Source organism: Sminthopsis crassicaudata, chromosome 4 (genome assembly GCF_048593235.1).
Source record: "Sminthopsis crassicaudata isolate SCR6 chromosome 4, ASM4859323v1, whole genome shotgun sequence".
Classification (NCBI taxonomy): domain Eukaryota; kingdom Metazoa; phylum Chordata; class Mammalia; order Dasyuromorphia; family Dasyuridae; genus Sminthopsis; species Sminthopsis crassicaudata.
Window position 1 is genome coordinate 436,886,254 of NC_133620.1, and position 18,061 is coordinate 436,904,314.

General features: G+C 37.1%; 1 long non-coding RNA gene across 3 annotated transcripts; it reads right to left on the bottom strand.

Moving 5' to 3' along the window:
• Positions 1 to 9,733: 9,733 nt before the first annotated feature.
• Positions 9,734 to 16,928, bottom strand: LOC141541429 (uncharacterized). Of its 3 annotated transcripts, none has more exons than XR_012481799.1 (3): positions 16,648 to 16,928; positions 16,210 to 16,291; positions 9,734 to 10,400 (listed from the first exon to the last, which is right to left on the bottom strand). It is a non-coding gene; the product is annotated as an uncharacterized LOC141541429 (long non-coding RNA). The 3 variants fall into 3 exon arrangements; XR_012481797.1 differs by lacking the exon at positions 9,734 to 10,400 and adding an exon at positions 13,152 to 14,537; XR_012481798.1 differs by lacking the exons at positions 9,734 to 10,400; positions 16,648 to 16,928 and adding exons at positions 13,152 to 14,537; positions 16,388 to 16,602.
• Positions 16,929 to 18,061: the final 1,133 nt, after the last annotated feature.

The following is an 18,061-nucleotide window of genomic DNA, read 5'->3' on the forward strand; positions in this document are numbered from 1 at the left end:
TGTCGGACCAAGCTCTATGTGCTCTAGTCAACCATGGCCATTGGAGCAGACCATTCTCATCCTCCCATTCTGTCAGGGAATCTCTCACATGTTTGGAGTGGACAATCCCCTAACTTATTTCTGAGTTTGAAGCCCACTAGTTACCCATCTGTGGAGATAGTTTTCAGGTTGAAGGTCACTATACATGTTATAGCATCTTAGATCCAAAGGTAGAGTAGAGGAGCAGCCCTGAAAAGGGCTTGGAAGATCCTCACATCAGAGGTGCTAGCCTTCCTTGAATATACCATGTACTCCTTGAGGAACTTAAGGGGAGAAGACATGCAAATGTGTATACAAAGCTTGTGAGGAGCTCCTGCTCTCATAGATAAGCCATACATATACTCTAGTTTACCATGTAATTTATGTCTTGAGGTGTTTTAGCCAGAATTTGCATTCTGGTAGCATAGCTATAAAACCCCTGGTGTAAGTTGGATTTAGAAATAGCATGGGTAATGTTCATTGTTTGGCTGTCACTACAGAATTGTTTTCTTTTGAGAGTATACTGGACATATAATCTGTGTCCAGTCTGTGACCCTCAAGAGTCACAAGTCTATGGGAAACACACCCATCTATGCATGAAATAAGGCAATTCTCATATTTTACATGAAGTTTGTAAACAGTTGACATAATCTCCTTTGAGATAATATGTGTGTGTACACACACACACACACACACACACACACACACATATATGTAAATAAGCTAACTGGTGAAGCACTTTGCTCGCCTTAATAGGTTATACCAATGCTAGTTATTGTTAATTGATTCAACAACTCTATTATCCCTAATATTTGATGTATTATTCTTCCCAACTTAAGGCTTCAGTTTGTCCTTAGTGACCCAGCTAACGTTTGAATCTAGGTCTTTAACAAATCCAAAACTTCCACGTGACTTCTCAGACATTAGGATATAAGACAACAAATAGGTAAGCCCTAAATTATATTGTTTAGTCTCTGAAACACTACAGTAGATCAGGAAAAGATGAGACTCAACTTGGGGTTAGTCACTATCAAACGTGGAGCAGTAATCTGGGGCTGGGGGTCCTTGTTGGGACTGAGCCACATTATGTCACAGCTGTTGAAGCTGTTGGTGTTCAGGTTTTGTTCCTGGCAGCATGCAACATTCCTCATTGGCCAATGGAACTATCCTACCCACTGGATGTATTATGGGCACCCAGAGTGCCAATCAGCATTACTGGGGAGAGGTTGCCCGTAGGTACTGCCTTCTATTCCCCAATCCTTTGGGTGGATGGGCTATTCCTTCATAGCTGAATGCAGTGGTAACTTGGGTCAAATGGAAAATATTGTTGCAGATGGGCATGGACCAAATACAGTAGAGTCATTTATTTTTCTTTTGTGGAACGACATTCCTCTGCCAAGAATTATAAAAGACATATTGCAAAAATCCAGAACTCTGCTGATTTGTGTGATGGGCTCCTCAGTGATTTTATGATCAACTGCCTTTGCTTTAAAGTGCCTTTTTCTAATAATGACAACAATAAAAAAAAACCACGGTTTTGCATTTGGAAAGACTTATTTTCTCTTCAAAATTTATGTTCAGTATCTCCACTCTCCTTGTAGCTTTAAGTCAAATACCAAAGCATTAGTCCAGAACTGCCTTCTTTAGAGCCAGAAGTTAGTCTTTTAACTCACCAACGTATCTGAACGATTATCAGAGGGGCAAAAGTAGTGCGTGGGTAGTTGGAATACACTGAAATCCCAGATTCAGATTTTCCTATCACTGATTTTGTAATCTCAGATCAGGATCATTTTCAAGGACTGGAGGAAAAATTTTGGAAAATGCTATTTCTCTTTTTTACCCTCACATTAAGTGGTGAGTTCCTGGAGCCAGCTCTTGTTAAAGAAAACTCTTAAATTTTCAGTATCAGCATTTACGCTGAATGGATTTGGCAGTTGCTACAGATCAGGACTTGATTTATTGTGTTGCTGATTGTTTAGACTAAAGAAAATGATGGAGAAAATGTGAATAATTTGAGAGATCCCTTGACTTCTCTCTGCCTCTCTCTCTGTCTTTCTTTCTCTTTCTCTGTCTCTCTCTCTGGCTGTCTTTCTCTCTCTCTCTGTCTGTCTCTCTCTCTCCCCCCCGCCCCCACCTTTATCTCTCTTCCTTCCCTTCCCTCTCTTTTCTTCTTCTTCAGAGGGATCCTTAACCTAGGGTTTGTGAGTTTACTTTTTTATGTCAATAATTATATTTTAATACAATTGTTTTTTCTTTGCAAACATGTGTATTTTATTTTAACCCATGTATTTTTATTTTATATGTTAAAAAACTGAGAAGGGGTGAGGGTTCCAAAGGGTCCATGACTCAAAAAATTAAGAACCTTTGGGTATTTCGGAATCTAATACTTAATGTGCAACAAGAAAATGGTATTTACACACACATATATTGTATCTAGGTTATATTGTAACATATGTAAAATGCATGGGATTACCTGTCATCAAGGGGAGGGAGTAGAGGGAGAGAGGGGATAATTTGGAAAAATGAATACAAGGGATAATGTTATAAAAAAATTACTCATGTATATATACTGTGAAAAAAATTATAAATAAAAAAAAGAACCTTTGGGTATACAAGTAGTGTCTTGCACATTATAGGCAATTAACATTTATTACTTGAATGGGAATCTCAGGGGTAAAGGACATATCTTGAGGTCAAAGAAGAGACCATGAGGCATGGTATGGTATGTAGCTTTGACTTTGGGGCAAATAAGTTTAAAAAAAAAAACAGAAATTACTTATCACTATGGCTTTCAAAAGAGAAGGAAGGAGTAAGAGGAATTGATTCATAAAAGTGAATTTCCTGGTCATAATGATGTATAATCCTGAGAAAAGGGATAGGCTTCTAAAGAGACTAATGTAGGTACATGGAGAGCTGTCTGATGAATGTATATATATACACTTTTATACATATGTATATGTATATATTTGTTTTAAAAGTATATACATATATATGTGTGTATATTATATATACATATATACATAATGTGTATATTATATATACATAATATGTGTATATTATATGTACATATAATACACACACACACACACACACACACACACATATATATATATATATATATATATATATATATATATGAGAATTTCCAAGTTAAAGATGAACATATGAACATGAAATAGGGACATCAATCTCTAAGAAGAAATTCAGAAAGCCAAAGTCTAGAATAAATTGGATCTTTGGAAACACAGTAAAGATGATCAAAAAAAATTAAGGCATGAATAGAACAAGAAAAATAAGGAATGGATAGGCCCTTTGTGTTTGTGCTATATTAATAGATAACAAAAAGCAGAAGTACTTAGTTTCTATTTTGTTTTAAAACTTTCCAAATCTTTAAACTTGGGAGGTTAGAAAAACACAATTTAGAAGGGAAAGAAAAATAAATTTACATAATAACTTTATTGCATATTTCAAAGGAATATCAAATTGTACATAATAGATTTGCAGTTCCATGTGCAACTATCTTTTTAAAGTATACTGTGTTATGTAAATATTCATTTTATTCTGTAAATTAAGAATAAAATAAATTTTAAAAAGTAAGAGAAATCAAAGTTGGGAAAATAAAAGTAAAAGCATCTAGTACACTTTTAATGTGTTCTGAACTCCAGTTTCAGACAAATACATCGCAGAGTACTCAAAGACCTTGTTGAGGAAATTTTAAAACTAGTGACAGAAATCTTGAAGAAATCATGAAGAATGAGAAAGTAGATTATTTAAATTTCTTTTTTTTTTTAAACAAAGTCTACGATCTCTGGACAGAATTATGGATGAATTATTAGATGAATGACCTGTTATCACTTAGAAAAGAAAGCTCTGGTAGGCACTTTTTGCGTTCTCTAAAAGCCCATTATTCCAAACTTAGTCTCATTTCATTTTTTTTTTTTTGATATTTGCTACATTAATAAACTAGAATAACTCAGTAACAGGATATCTGATTTTAGAAATCCTTGTGGACAAGATGGAGAGAATGAGACTGTAAGGAATTGAACCCAAGCATTCTTAGAATTGCATCATTGAACCACTCTCTCATGCTCTGCTTCCTATCTTTCTGACCACGTATAGAGACTTGAAGATGAATTCTCTTCCTCTCTCCCCCTTTCATCCTAGAGTCTTCCACAGGTCTATCAAACACAAGCATACTTTCTAAGTCTCAGCTCCTGAAGGAAGTGGGTTGAGGGGGAAGGGATGGTATTGGTGGAATCAAGATGGAGCGGGTTACTTCCTTTTTTCACAATTACCCTGAAATGAAACAAGTAGGTGACACAATGGGTAGAGTACTGGGCTTCAAGTCAGGAAAAGAGAGTTCAATTCCATTCTCAGACCACTACATGCTTCAGATTTCCATTTGTTAAATGGGGTTAGAAATAATAGCATTTAGCTTTCAGGGATGTTGTGAGGATCAAATAAAATAATATTCATAAAGTGCCTGGTACATAGTAAGCATTATGTAGATGTTAACTTATTATGAATACTAGCAGTAATTGTTCCCAGTGATTCATGATTAAATGGATTAATGTCAAACTGGCAGAGATTTCTTTGTGCCCTAAAGTGCTCTATATTTGTATGTTTTCTATTCAGCATATTTGAAAATGATTTAGAGGTAGATAAGGAAAATATTCTTACCAAATTTGCAGATGACATAAAGTTGACAGAAATAGGTAAAAGATAAAATGACAATCAAGATTCAATAATTTAATAATCAATTAAACCAATAGACTGAAACAAACAAGATTAAACTCTCCAATTATTCTTGTTTCCCTATTTCTTCCCAGGACACTATCATCCTTCCAGTTACCCAGATACACAACCACAGAATCATACCCAACTTTTCTTCCTCAATTATCTCTCATATTTAATCAGTTGCAAAATTTTGCATTAATAGAATTATAACATGTATAGACCAAGGAAAGTATTATTAATTCCAGTGTAGGTATGTCTATAAATATGTCATATAAGAAATGATTACAGGAAATGGGGATATTTAGCTTGGGAGGAACACAGTAGATGGCATAAGATATGTGAAGAGCTGTTAAGAAGAAGAGAAGCAGTCAATTCTGGATAATCACTTTTATACATTTTTAATGGGCACAAAGCTTTTTACCTACAATATCTCACTTCATACAACACCTCTCCCTCCCCATGAAGTTGATAATGGAAGCATTGTCATTTCTATCATATTGATTGAGTCTTAGATTGAGTGACTTACTATGGTGGAATCTAAGTCTTCTGACTTCAAATACAGCATGCTCTCACTTATAAGACACTGCCTTTCAAAACTCTTGTCCTTTAAAAGAGCAGAACTAACACTACTAGCTAGAATTTTGCCTGAAAATGAAGGTACTTTTTTTTTTTCTCCCTGAGGCAAGTTAAGTGATTTGCCCAGGGTCACACAGCTAGGAAGTGTTAAGTGTCTGAGACCAGATTTGAACTCAAGTCCTCCAGAATTCAGGGCTAGTGCTCTCTCTACTTCGCCACCTAGCTGCCCCAAGGTACTTGTTCAATAATTAGTATTCATAAATGGAATGGTCTTTCTTGGTAAGTAGGGAGCTCTCCATGCCGAGAATTATTGAAATAATGGCTGGATAAGTATTTTAATGGAATATTATAGGAGGAATTCTTATTCAAGGTAGGAAAATGAACCCTACTAAGATCCCTTTCATTTCTAAGATTTTTATGCTTGCCTAAACTATGAAAATATTTATGTTCTCAAAGGCTTGTCATTAATGTGATTGGGAAGACTGGACAATTTAGGATTGTTTTAGTCACTGGGATTTCCAGTTTAAATTTAGAGCAGTGTATCTTAATATTCTGCTTATCACACATTATATTCTATTCCCTTTGTCTTTTTGAGATTTGTCAGAACTATAATTATTCAAAGAGTGGGAACATCAGGAAAATTGACATCCATCTACTTTCATTATTTTTTCTTAATCTAGCAAAAGATGTCTTATTCTTTGGTTTTGATTCTTTGTTGTCTTGGTGAATCCACGTGGAAACTCCACTCCACTAATTGAGACTATAATTTTCTATAGCTTCTGATCTTTTATAATCCTTACCCATGTATTCTCATTAATGCTCCATAGGGGATCCACCTCATACTTTGGAGGTCTGTCTTTTGTTCTTTTAACATTTCAGAAGTACTTGTATATTAATGGGGTTAGCCATCTGTCACTTCTCTTATTCACTACATGATTAGTCCAATTTCCTTTCTACTTGTACAGTGTGATGACTTTTACAGCGTGATGACTTTTACATTGTTCTGGCAATGGATTATCTCTGGGAAGAAAAAAAAAACTTGTGTAACCATGGCAACTCATGAAGCAGACAAAAAAACCTACAACTGAAGAGATTTTCATTTAATATGAGAAATCTGGTCGCTAGCAATACACTGTCAATCCAAAAGGACATTTTCATGTGTCAAAAGGGAGGCCAATCTAAACAAGGGTGCTATTTACTCCTCACTAGTTAGATTTCCAACCAGAGAATCACAGGACTGAAGCTATAATGGCTTAAGAGAAGAGAGGAGCAAAGAGGAGAAGTACAGCTTCTTCTCCTAAGGGCTAGAAGGGTATAGGTTAGGGATGGAGCAGAAGAAAGAATAAAAGTGAAATTATGCAAAATAGAATAGATTATGATGGGAAAGGAAGTACTCACTTTATTGGGAGAAAAATAAAGCTATTTGTCTTCTGGGGCCCATTTCATTTGAATGTTGAATGAGCACTAAGCTAGGGGTCAGCAGACCTTAGACAAGCCACATGGCTTTATTGAGATGCAATTTTTTGAATTGAGATAGATGTTCTTTAAGATCCCTCCCCAGAGTCAATCACTTATGGTTTGAGACATCTTGGTGCTTAGCTGACCCCTGTTGCCCGGGTGATCCTGGGCAATGCCATAGTGACCTTTGTGACTCAGGGACCTTGAAATAGAGAAATAGGTGATTATAGCCCAGGAAACTCCCTCTCCCATTATCTTCACATGTATACACCCCTCAGTCTCATTTTATCCCTTCATTAGCATCTTTTCTTTTGATTTCATCATCATCGGTAATCTTTTTATGGAAACATACTAAAACCTTTGCATATTTTCTAAGTTACTGTGACTGAAAAAAATTATCACTTGGTATGCAACCATCTGTAGATGAGCCTTTCTGCATCTATGTAGGGTTGGTCCTTGGACAACAGACTGTCACTTGGCCAATAGTCTAACCCCCTAGTCTTACTTGATGTCTTTCCTGAACCATTTAATGTAAACTCCTTTAGAACATGGGTTGATTTAATTTTTTTCTTTATTCTTAGCACTAATATGGAGCCTGAGACATAATACTAAATAATTATTGATTGGTTGATGGCAGAATCTTGTCTTCCACTGGGATAACTTTGGAAAGCTCAATCAACTCCATAGCAAGCTCACTGGAATGTTAATCATGAATCTTCACCAATTATTTATAAGGCAGGAAAGATACTATCAATAATAACAGCTAGCATTTATGCAGTTTCTTGATTTGCAAAGCAATTTACACCTGTTAGCTCATTTGCTTCTCAGAACAAATCTGTGTGGTTATTACTATTATTATTCCCATTACCTCCCAAATGCTCGTTTGAATCATCAAAAGACAAATAGAATTAATGATTTATTAGTGTTAATTATTAATAACAATTATTAATTATAGTAATTACTAACATATTTTCCTACCTCTTCAATTTTCTCAACTCTATATAAAATAAATCTGTCTTTGTAGGTTTCAGGTGTGCATTAGGTTGAATTTTTATGATTTGAGGAGTGGTAGGAATGTTATATTAGTTTCACTTATTTGTGTTTCCTTTTTTTTTTGTACCTTGAGAGAGCAGTACAAAACTTGACCTCTTTCTTCCCCAACTCAAATCCTTTGTCAAGAAGGGGGAGTAGAAATTAATTCAATAAATTATAAAAAGGTTTGGGGGCACAATATCCTAAAGTTGTTCTACAATGAAGAAATTGACTGATCTGTATTGTTGAATGGACTCAATATATGTTCTTATTCCCCTAGTTTAGTGTATGGATGTCTCTCCTCCAGCCCCATGAAGAATGAATTTTTAAGATTGTGAAGAAATCATGGGTCATTCTAGGCCTGAGAGAACTACAGCCTAAATAGAGTAGTATAGATGGCAAATACCCTAATTTTGACTGCTGGAGGTTTGTTTGACTTATAATTTCTAACTTCTCTTGCTATTATTCACATCTCCATGTCATTAGAAAGCATTGGAAGAAGGATTTATCCTCTGAATTCTTATATATTTGTATTTCCTTTTCCCTTATAAATACTACACTACTTCCAGGATATGTGATCTTCCTGTTGTCAATACAGAACACAGTTTGTCTTAATTTATCTTTGTACCTGTAAAGGAATTAAAAAATTTAGATAGGATTTAGCAAGTACCCAAAGATGGCAGTTGGAACAATGACTATATATATATATATATATATGTATATATATGTGTGTATATGTGTGTATATGTATATGTGTATATATATATATATATACATACATATACACACACACACACACACACATACACACACACACACACACACACACACACATATATATATATATATATATATATATATATATATATATATATATATATATATATATATATATGTAAATATTTTTTTTAAGATAGGGCCATCCTAAGATTTGAAACCTTGTGGGGAATGTTGAAAAATTGGTTAAACATGACTAAGAAATTAACAGATTTAGATGTGCCAGCATATTAACGAACTTTTGCAGAAAGTTACTTAAAGGTCTGGTTTTTCTGATAAGGTTGTATAAAGCTTTTGGCTAAGTCTGTCAGTTTCTCCTTCGTCTCTGGAAGTATAGATAAGTGAATAACTCACCCTTTGGGACCTAAAAGAACTCAACCAGACAGAAGCAAGATGTGATTCATTCTCATTTGACACAAAGGGACACACTCTGAAGGAATGATTGGTGGAGGGCTACCTTCTTGGCAGTCACACAGTCCAGGTGCATCTAGATTCCTCTTGTTTAGGGATTAAGGTCAAATTCCTTCCATAAATGTCTGTGAGACGCTGAGCTACATACTTCTGGACTTTATCTGCTTGGTCCAGGCCTATTTATAACATGGAATCCATTAATATTGAACACTTAGAGTTTTTGTCTAATGTGCAAAAAAGTGTGTACCTGGGGCAAAGGGCAATTTGGATATTATGGTTGAGATGTATTGAAGAGATAGCTTCATACTTCCTAGTTCCCTCAAGAAAAGTTGGTCCAGAGTCTATCTTATCTATTTGTGCTTCTAACAAAACAAAATATTTAGCTCATCTTCCAAATAATAGCTTTTCAACTACTTGAGGATTTGAACCCATATTTTCTAATTCTATGTCCAGTTTGCTGGCCAAGTTATCTTGGAAGTTATGCATTTGCCAGTAGCAGTGACCTTACTACTCTGGACTGGAGTCATTAGACTTACTGAAATTTTTCCAGTGTAAATTCCTTAAGTGAAGCTTGTCTCTGTCTCTATCTATCTCTGTCTCTTTCTTTTTCCCCTCTCTCTCCCCCATCACTCTGTCTCCCTTTCTGTTTTTTTCTCTCTTTCTTTCTTTCTCTTCTTCAACTCTCTGTCTCTGTCTCTCCCCCCCCACAGTCAGAGATGAAGCATCTTGAAGACAAGGACCCTTCCTTCATCTTTTACTTGCCTTTAGCTCCCAGCACAGAGTCTTTGCTAGAGAACTAAGCAGATACTGGACACTGAGCAGTTTGATTCAGTATACATTTATTACCTACAATAAAGTAGAAAGAAACTTATTTCTTATTTTCTTATTATTTGCATTTAAACAAGAAAGGATAAGATGCATATACACACATATACATATAAGTCCACATCTGTAGGCACACACACAATACATTTCCATATTAGTCATTTTGCACAAGAAGTCTCAAAAAAAATTAAAGTGAAAAATAGAATGCTTCAATTTGAATTCAAGCTATCAATTCTTTTTTCTGGAGGTAGTTAACATGCTTCATCATTAATCCTTTGGGATTGTCTTGGATCTTATTTTGTTGAGAATAACTAAGTCATTCCCAATTCTTCATCAAACATTATTGCTATGACTGTGTACAATGTTTTCCAGGTTCTGTTCACTTCACTATGCATCAGTTCATGTAAGTCTTTCAAGGTTTTTCTGTTGCCAGAATATTAGTGGACTTTTGCAAAAGCTACTAAAAAGCCTGGTATTTGTGATAAGTCTATATAAGGGCTATGGCTGAGCCTGTCAGTTTCTCCTTCAAGTTCAGAAGCACAGAGAAGTGGATACTCCATGGGACCCTATAAAAATTCAACCAGACAAAGGCAAGATGTGATTCATTCTCATTTGGCACAAGGCCATACACTCTGAAACTTCTGACCTAGTCAGGCTCACACATTAGGATGATCAGGTTAGCTAGCAGTTGTATAAAGGAGGAACTGGAGAGAGGAGGGAGGCCAATTGGGAGGCTGTTGCATGGATTCAGACAAGAAATGATCAGGGTCTGACTAGTGAGCAGAAAGTGCCAGTAATATTAAGGAGGTAGAATTGATGAGATAAACAATTCTACTTCCTTAATATTGTTCACACTTTCTCCTCACTGATTGGATATGGAAATAAGGGAATATACAAAGCCGAGGATGACTCCAGGATGACTGAAAGAATGGAGGTGCCTTCTACAAAAATTTGAAACTTAGGAAGGGGGGCTTCCAGAGGGAAATATCACCTGTTGCCAAGGGACATTTCTTCTCTCATTCTCTATTCTCTAGCATGGTGACCTTTGCCTCTAATGTTGGCCATCATCACCTCCTACTTGGACTTTTGAAATAGCCTGGGGTGGGGTTGGGTGTCTCTGCTGCAGTGTCCCCATGCCAATCCATTTTCCACTCAGCTAGGAAGCCACTGCAATTGATTGACTAAGGTCTGGCTACTCAATTAACCTCATTGGCTCTCTGAAAATTCTCTCTTTGTATTCAAGACTTTTTATAACTTATGTCTCCACACTCCTTTCCCTGATCTTTCCACTTTTTTATATTTGACCTACGTGTCATGTACTTAGTCATCCAGGGCTGCTCACCCCTTTCCTGTTTCTCAAAATCCCAACCCCATCTCCCAACTCCGGGTGTTTTCATTGGCTGAATTCTCTTCCTCCTTCTATCCACTTCATGGGTTCCCTAACTTTCTTCAGGTTCCAGCTAAAATCTCATCATCTGCAGGAAGCCTTTCCCAGTCTTCCTTCATTCTAGAGTCTTTCCTCTATTGATTATTTCCAATTTGTCCTGTATATACTTTGTTTGCACATAAAAAGGAATAAGTATTAAGTACCTACTATGTACCAGGCACTTTGCTAAGTGCTTACACACACACACACATACATATATGTATATACATAATATCATTTGACTTTCATAATAACCTTTTAAAAGACAGATTATCCAAATATTATTATGCATGCAATTCTTACATATGTATTTTGTACTTAATTTTCTATGTACATATTATTTGCCTCAATAAAATGTATGTTTCTTGAGAACAGGGGAAGTTTTATTTTGGTTTTTATATCCCCAGCAGCTGGAAATGTATCTGGAATATTCTAGGCATTTAATAAACTCTTGTTTGAATCAATTACTGTAGAGTCAGCCAATTAACTAGCATTTACTAAGCACCTACTAAGTTCCATGTATTGTGTGCTAAGTGCTAGGGATACAAAGAAAGACAAAAACTAAAAACAAAAACCAAAAACAAACAAACAAACAAACAAACAAAAAAACAAACCAAAAACCAAACCCAGTTCCAATTCCTTTCAAGGAACACACTATCTAATGTGAAGCACTTTACATACTTTGAGATGCCATATAACATATGCCCTTATTAGAACAGAAGTCACCCAATTAATAAGTATTAAATAAGTGAATTATTCTAATAGACATCTCTCAAGATGTCTACCTCTCAAGAATCAGCAATTCTAAATGAAGATTTTATAATTTTGGAAGAGATGGATATGCCATCCAATTGATAAAGAAGAGAAGCATCATCCAGTGGAAAGAATACTGAATTTACATTTGGCCCACTTCATTTTTTCCATATAATACTCTGGATTTCCTTTACTATTCCCTAGAAATCTGTTCACCTTAGAAACTCATTTCAGTCTTGTGATACATACATTGGAAGTAACCTCCTTTCCTGAAGTCTCTCCCTCTCCTTCCAGATCCAATCCTCCATTGAAGCAGGGCACCTAGGCCATCCATATGTCCCTTCTTCCCAAGCAGCACAACAAACTTTTTCTATCATATTCCCCATTACCTTTGTCTTCCCTCATCCCATGAACTTTTGGGTTTCCTTTTTGATGATCGTCTTCTCCTATTGGAACATAAGCTTTTTGGGGGTAGAGTGCATAGCAAAATGTCTGGCACATTGTAAGTATTTAATGATAGAAGTGAGGGGATATGTTCCAGGCACAGGTATTTCAGGTAGAAGGCTGTGTGTGAGCAATATGAAGTCCAATTTGTCTGGACAATGGACTATAAGATTGAGAATAATGTATAATAACTCTATAATAAATCTAGATGGGCTTCAGACGGTGAAGGGCTTTCAATTCCAAAGTCCCTTGAGATAATAGGGAACTCCTGAAATTTATTGATTAGAGGAGTGACATGATCAGAACCATCCTTTTGGGGAAATGGCAAATATGTGCACTAAGGGTAGGGGATAAATTGGAATGGGAAGGGAATTGAGGCAGGGGGAACAATCAGAAAGCTATTGCAATGGACCAAGTAAAAAAGAAAAGGAGGTAGTAGAAAGAGAGCCATGTCTGTAACTGGTCCCAGATTCTTTGCCTAGCCTGACATGTTGATTGCATTGACCAGATATGTTCCTGGAAGTCTCTATCTCTGTACTAGCTTTTATGTTGTTTCACATTTTTATTAACTACTTGAATAAAAACACAGAATTTATCAAATGTCCACAGGATAAAAAATTAGGAGGGATTAGCTAATCAGAGAGAAGATCAAAAAAAATCTCAACAAGGTAGAATGTAGGCTTAATTTATTAAAATGCAATTTAATAGGAACAAGTGTATAAAGATTTGGGTTCATAAATTCACCTTTTTAAGTATGAACCAGAAAAGACGTGACAAGGCAATAGTTTATTTGAAAGAAATGGGGAGGGGATTGGTCAAGCAAATTCAATATGAGCCACAAGTGTGATATGAAAGCTGCAACTTCTCCCTCACCCCCTCTTCCCGCCAAAAAAAATCTCATGACTTAACTTGCATTGATAAGGGATAGTGTCCAGGACAATGGAGGTGATAGTTTTGCTGTACTGTGACCTGGCCAGACCATATCTCAAATATTATGTTTAGTTCTGGGTGCTACCTGTTATAGGAAGAACTTTATCAAGCTGGAAAACATCAAAGGAAGGCAACGGGGTGGTGAAAAGGCAGATAAAACTCAGTTGAAGGAATAGCTAGTCCAGCTGGTATGTTGGATATGATCCTAAACTTGGAGTCTTATGTCTATGCTGTCTCTTCTATCAGAATGTAATCTCCTTGAAGATAGGCAGGGATGGTTTTTGCATGTGTATGAGTGTATATGTGTGTGTGTGTGTGTGTGTGTGTGTGTGTGTGTGTGTGTTCCCAAGTGCGTAGTACAGTGTCTAGCATATAATAAAGCTGACTAATTGATGATCAAGTCAAGAACTCCTTAGTTCAAGCCCTACCTCACATAGTTACTATGTGATCCTGGACAAATCACTTAGTGCCTGCCTCAGTTTCCTCAACTTTGTTATTTTTTTTTTTAGTTGAAGTCAGAACTTTATTGCAGTTATAGCATCCAAGAGCACTTGAGCTTTATAACAACCTTGTGATATATTCCCTTAACTTTAAAATGGGAATCATAATAGCATCTTGTAAGTTGTTGGAAGGATCAAAGGAGATAATATTTAGACAACTAGGTAGGACAATGGATAGAGTCTTAGCCTTGGAGAAACTGAATTTTAAATTCAGCCTCACACATTAACTACTGCCTGCCTCAATTTCCTCAATTGTAAAATGGGAATAATAATATCACTTAATTTTCAGAGTGGTATTAGTGGTATATAGTACTTGCACTATTTCCTCTTTATCCCCTTTTTGGTCCTCAGCTTTTTCATCTATAAAATGAGAGGGTTAAATTCAATGACTGGTCAGTCAACCAGTATTTAATAAGCACTTACTGTATTCCAGGCACTGTGCTAAGTTCTAAGAACACAAAGAAAGGCACTCATGATCTTGAGCTATCTCAGGAAGGTGCATTCTCCTTCTCTATGGGTCTCTGAGTTTAGCTCAAAGCTCCTCTGGTCTTGGCTGGGTGACCACTTGTTAGGGATGTAAGAGAGCAGAGCCTTGTTCAGGTAATACTTGGAGGTGGTCTCCAAGGTTCCTTTCTTCCTCTGAGATTCTGCTGTAAGAATGGAGGTGAAATGGAATTTATGAAGCTGAGAGATGGATGGAATTTATGTCTGGCTTAGCGAATAGTCCAAATGAAAGCATATTTCAAAATAAATTTAGTTTTATAACTTTAAAGTTGCCATGTGTACTATAAAGTAAGATTTACACGATAGAGTCATTCTTGGAGTCAGCAAGTTCTGACAGTGCCTCTCTGGGATTCCAGAGAAGTCACAGAGAGGTTATTTCAGTTGTCCACAAAACTCTTAAGGCAGCAAGTTGTGAGGCAGTTGATGCTCTACATGGGAAAGAGGATTTCCTCACTAGAAAATCTCTAGATCAATGAATTTAAAGGTTTGGACCAAAAAAAGATTTAAATTAATATAAGAAATGAAAAAAGAACATTTCACACAATATGCCTTTTACATAATGCATCATAAACACCACTCATAACTATTATTAATCTATTTTTTTACTTGGAATCATTATACTGGAGTGGAATTACAACAAGTTTTTAAATTTGGTATTTTTTATGATGAGGTTTTATTGCATCTTCCAAGTGACTATAAATCCACTTATATTCTAGGAAAAGCATGATTAATGAGAGCCATCCTAGGGAACATGCTCGGAGCTGCCCTTTTAGTTCTGGTGACCCTTACACTGGCTTAATAATTAGCTTCATTAGAGGTGGGAACTCCTTGAGTTCTTATAGCTATGAGGTAGCTCACCATTGAAGTGTATGCATGTTTTGAAATGGTGTAATGCTCTCATTTGCTTCTGAGGAAGAAGAATTGATGACCTTCATCTGGTTCAGTTTCTTATGGAACCTTATGGAACAAGTAGTATTCTTTGTCTCTAGACTCCCATTGAGGGAAATAATAAGAACAGCAGCAACAATAATAGCTTACATTTATGTAGCACTTTCTATGTGCCAAGTACCATGCTAAATACCTTAAAATTAGGAAGGGAATGGGCTGAGTTCCTTTCCCCTAGCTCACTGTCTTTCCCAAATGGAGGATAGACTCCACCAACCACACTTGTGCATGGCCCTTTGTCTGCCTTTACCAATTTGCATTTCGTTTCTTAAGTAGGTGTTTGAAAATGATTCATGAGTGGAGATGACCAGGCTTGGAGATATTCTTGCGAGTCTGAGAATCTCAGAAGCTGATTGTAAGCAAAGGAAGGAGTCCCTAGACTCTCTAGCACTCTTGTAAAAGATGACTGCTAAGAAGATTGGCTCAAGCCTGCCCGATTTCACAAGATATAGACTAGGAGTTGCTTGCACAGTGCAGAGCAGAGGTGAAATGTAAAATGCTTAATCAGTACTCCTGCAAACTGCTTTATGTCACAATGAGGGCAAGCATCAGCCTCCTGAGCTAGTCTAGTAATGATTATAAGCTGTTACCAAATTCTGTTTTGAGGTCTTATGCATGAATCTTTTTAACTTATTAGCATTTTTGTGTGTAGGAAACAATAACTGCCTCATATTTGCTTCATATCCAATACTGAGTACCTTTTTGTTTTCTTCTTTGGGGAAACTAAGCAAAAGCCAAAACCTAATCTGGAAGTAATTTTTCCCCAGAGTGTCCTGGTAGGGGATATATCAAGCTGAAAAGTTCAAGACAAGAGATCCCAATCCTAAATCATGGAGTTTGACCAGGCTCCTCCACCCAGTATAGAGCACTTACCTGGGAGTAGAGCAAAGAGAACCTCTTAGTGGAGTAGGGACAGTTGTCAGCCCCTTGGGCCAGTGGATGCTTCTGTTAGAAGCTAAAAAAAAAAAGCGATACATATAAAGTCAGGACCTAAGTTGAAATCCCAGCTCGGCTGCTTACTCTTCATGTTACCAGGTATAAACCACCTCACCTCTAAACATAAATTTTCTTAACTATAAAAATTGAGAATTGGACAAGATCAGTCCCTATGATCTCTTGCAACTCAGTCTTTAATTCTATGCTATTCCTGGCACTCTGGATTTCTTATTAGTTCAGGAACCACTCTGGATTTGGAAGATCAAATCCTTTGACTTGCTACAGAACTAGCCTGGAGGAATAGCATCCAAATAGTTTTCTGCAGCTAAAATGAGCTGCTTCAGCTCCTAGGTTGCTAGAAACAAGCACACTTACGTGGAGACAAACTAGAAAGGAAAAAGTAGAAGCTGCAAAACCATGGGTCACCAAGTCAGGAAGTAAAAAGAAACCCAGACTCAAAACAAATGCCTACTGATTGAAACACCCTCTTCTGGGAGTTGGGCCAGAGACATGAAGCTGGCTTTGGGAGGGAAGGGACAGAAGTTAAGGCTTTGTCCCTTGGTTTATTTGGGATCATAAGAAAAAAGACCACAGTAGCCCACTTGCATATGTAAACTCTGCAAAAGATACAGCCCGGGGAAGGACCAGGGAGCCAAACCACATAGCATGTATCTCTTGTGATTTGAACAGGGCATAATGACAGCTCTGGGTGTTCGCTGGGTAAGGGGACAATGACGTGCAAACAGAGTGGTTTCATGCCAGACCGGTTTCAGCCAGGCAGAAGCTGCCAGCAGAAAAGTGAAGTCTAAGCTTGTTAACTCTTGGTGGGGAGTGCTGCGGGATTACCATCTCTGCTTCTCAAACACTAGATGCCCTTTGCTTGGAAACAGAGAACAGGGCAGGGTGCTCTTGTGTACAGAGTTGCCTTGCTAGTGGATGAGGGTGTGTGGTAGGGCTGGAGATTGTGAGGGAACTGGCAGCAATTTTCTCCATGGTTGTGCACCACTGATTTCCAACATCCTAATCCTCCTCCATGTGGGATAAAGAAGAATCACATTTTATGCTTTAGATGTTCATGCTTTTGTGCAATAGACCTGAGAATAGTTAACATACAAGCAAGGATGAAGGGAAGAGCAGGCTTTTGTACCTGACATGATTAGTGCCACAAAAGGCAGGCCGGTGTGTACTTCCTGGGATTTTCTCTTGCCTCATAACTCCCACACTCAGGAAACTGTGGAGAATCTAGACATGGCTTGCCTCCCTTCATTATGGTAGAACTGACCCTCTACTTGAAAAATGCAATTTACAATGCTAGAGAAGGCGATGTTATTAAGAAAATTCTGTCTGCCTGCCTGCAGTCTGTCTATCCATCCATCTATCTATCTATCTATCTATCTATCTATCTATCTATCTATCTATCTATCTATATCTGTCTATCTATCTACATCCCTAGTCTATAATATTAGGGCTTTATACAAGTTCTCTTTCTCCCCGTTGCTTTCTGTTGATTGAGGGATGAAGATAGGAGGCTCTTCCTTTCCTCTTGTCTCCTCTTATCTCCTCTCATCTCTCCTTCCTTCCTTCCTTCCTTCCTTCCTTCCTTCCTTCCTTCCTTCCTTCCTTCCTTCCTTCCTTCCTTCCTTCCTTCCTTCCTTCCTTCCTTCCTTCCTTCCTTCCTTCCTTCCTTCCTTCCTTCCTTCCTTCCTTCCTTCCTTCCTTCTCCTTTCCTCCTTTCCTCCTTCTCCTTCTCCTTTTCCTCCTCCTCCCTTGTTTCTCATTATATCTCCTC